The sequence below is a fragment of the Salvia hispanica genome, chromosome 1 (genome assembly GCF_029641045.1).
Source record: "Salvia hispanica isolate PSC_SH4W2 chromosome 1, Shi_PSC_v1, whole genome shotgun sequence".
NCBI classification, from domain to species: Eukaryota; Viridiplantae; Streptophyta; class Magnoliopsida; order Lamiales; family Lamiaceae; genus Salvia; species Salvia hispanica.
Window position 1 is genome coordinate 17,286,120 of NC_142692.1, and position 2,973 is coordinate 17,289,092.

The window sequence follows — 2,973 nt, forward strand, 5'->3', positions numbered from 1 at the left end:
GGATTGGTTAGTGCGGTGTGTTGTATCCATACGGAAGGATTGAAGTTTGTCAAATTGGTATTAGACGATTGCGTTTCATAGCACTGCCCCCTGCTGGGTTGCCACCACGGCACGAGATCCACTCCCGGTTAAATGAGAAGAAGAGAGAGAATTACATAGAAGGAGAAGGAATTAGAGACACGAAAATATAAAGAAAGAGAGAAAATTGACGATGATGTTGCACATCACAAGTCGCTAACCTTGCACTGATCACATAGTGATGCTTAGCAGATCAATCCTCTGTATATCAATGTGCACACCTAAATTATTAGATTCAACATTATTTTGCATTAAAAACAATAATAGAAATGTACAATAATACCGATGGCCACAAATGCTCAACTGACAGAATACATTAAAAACGAATTAAATAAAAGCATGCTGAACAAATCTCGAAAACGATAGGTTTTAATTAATGAATTATACAGTAAAATTGAATTATACATATAGAGCACCTAATCTACCCTTCCAACAACCTTAACCAATTCTCTTCCAATTCCCAACTGAACCCGCCAAACCTAAACCCCCAATTTGTGTGCGATACTGCGATTGATTGATTGAATTGGAAGTAAACCCATGTGGCTCAGACGAACCAAATCAAGGATTCCCTCGCCGCCCAAATTCGCCTGCTCCTCCTTCAAAGACATTCACATTCTCCTCTCCGACGACGACGCCACCTCTACAAAGCTCTCCATTTGCCACCGCTCCCGCAGCAGCGTCAAGTCTCACCTCCGTTTCATCGACGAAGAGGAAATCCGCATCGCCGGATCGGAGGCGACGGTAGTAGTCTACTTCACGAGTTTGCGAGTGGTCCGATCCACATTCGAGGACTGCAAGGCCGTCCGATCGATCCTGCGCGCGTTCCGTGTCCCGATCGACGAGCGCGATCTGTCGATGGACGGATCCTTCGCTACGGGGGATCTTAGGCCTCACGGAGAAGTCGAAGCTGGTGCTTCCGAGCGTGTTCATCGGCGGCAGATACGTCGGGGGGGCCGAGGAGGTCCGCCGCCTCCACGAGACCGGGGCGCTGAGCAAGTACGTGGAGAGGCTGCCGCGAGCCGAGCTCGGTACGTGCGACACGTGCGGTGGATACGGATTTGTCTGCGTAGAATGCGACGGCAGCCGGAAATGCTACCGCCAGAAATCCGGCTTCAGAAGTTGTACGTTGTGCAATGAGAATGGCCTCATTAGGTGTTTTTCTTGTTCCTCTTAATGTTATTCACATTTGACTCAGCCACACGGATTTTAAAAAAATGTAAATAAAAATAAGTAGCAAAATTTACGAGTTTTGTATTTATATATTAATTTTATAGTATAATATGAGTATGATGAATTATTGGAAGGTGTGCCCATTACCAAAATGGGAAAAAAAGTAAAATGGACAACATTTTGTGAGTGGATCAAAATGGCAAATGTGTACTCCCTCTGGCCATCTCAAGAGATTGACTACTTTTTTGCACGCATTTGAAAATAATGATAATAACACTACATCCGTCCACCAAAATTTATTCCATTTTTCTATTTCCCGCCGTCCCCCAAAATTTGTCCCATTTCACTTTTACCATTTTTGATAGTGGACCTCATATTCCACTAACTCATTTCTACTCACATTTTATTATAAAACTATATATAAAAGTAGGACCCACAATCCACTAACTTTTTCAACTCACTTTCCATTACATTTCTTAAAAATCGTGCTGGGTCAAAGTGGGACAAATTTTGGTGGACGGAGGTAGTAGTTAAAATATACAAAACGTAAACAATTAATAGAATAATGTATATACGACTCTCTTTTATACTCCATCCGTCCGCCATTATGAGTCTCACTTGTTAAGAAAAGTAGGTGAAAAGAGTTAATGGAATATGGTCTCACTTGTATATATTAGTTTTAAATAAAATGTGAGTGTATTGAGTTAGTAGAATGTGAGACCCTATTATCATTTATGGTAAAAGTGAACCGAGACTCCTCTTCGCAGGCGGACTAAAATGGAAAAACGGGACTCCTATTCGCGGACGGAAGGAGTATTATTCTATTCCATACTTTACTTTCTCCACTTTAACTATTTATTATTATCTTTGCAAAACAACGACCAAAAAGAAATCAATCACTTGCGTCGGAACGGAGGAAGTGCAACATTTCACGAGATGGAGGGAGGGTTGCGTTTACTTGGGTTTTTAGTTAGTGTAGTTTTCTTTATCCGAGAAGAAGGAAAGAATATTACATCTGTAATGTGTAAATACCTTATCTAGAAAAACAAATGTGTTGGATATTATTGTTGCAACAACTGAGAGTTGGTATAAAATTCAAGTAATGTGTCGTCAAGCAAAATTTTATTTTTATTTTGACAAAACACATTCCTTAAATTCTTGTATTTTGATTGTTTATTTTAATAGATTTTTATACAATTTTTCCGTTTTAATAAGCTCCTGTACTTTTATATTCGATATATTCCAATCCTTATTTAATGGAACCGTTAACTTTTCGTTATAAAATAACACATCATATATTAATTATTTCAATCTATTCCACCTAATATCCTAGTTGGAAAATATTCCGGCGTGTGCAGCATCGTGCGGTTTGATTCCATTTCGTTTCCGGCATGGGCATCGTTGCTCTCGTTGCCGTGTGCAGCAGCGTGTGGTTTGATTCCGTTGTCGTTTTTTAATATTCCGGCGTTCAAGAACCTGTTGCCATTTTGCTCTCATTAATTTCTAATCGAAAAGAACAGCAACTTCAAGCAGAAGACCACTCCACAAAAATTGGTTCTTGAATTTATTGGGTGTGATTATAGCTATCTTAGCGTTATACAAAAAGAATTTTGATACCAGGATTCTACACCGTGTGTGAGGGAGAAAGAGAGTGTGTGGGAAGGGGCGGTTTCAAAAAATTGATATTTTCCAACTAGGATATTAGGTGGAATAAATTTAAATAAT

The 2,973-nt window shown here is 39.8% G+C and overlaps 1 pseudogene; it reads left to right on the forward strand.

The window, feature by feature from the left end:
* The first annotated feature begins 480 nt into the window (after positions 1 to 480).
* On the forward strand, positions 481 to 1,372 carry LOC125217655 (uncharacterized protein At5g39865-like; annotated as a pseudogene).
* The last annotated feature ends 1,601 nt before the right edge of the window (positions 1,373 to 2,973 follow it).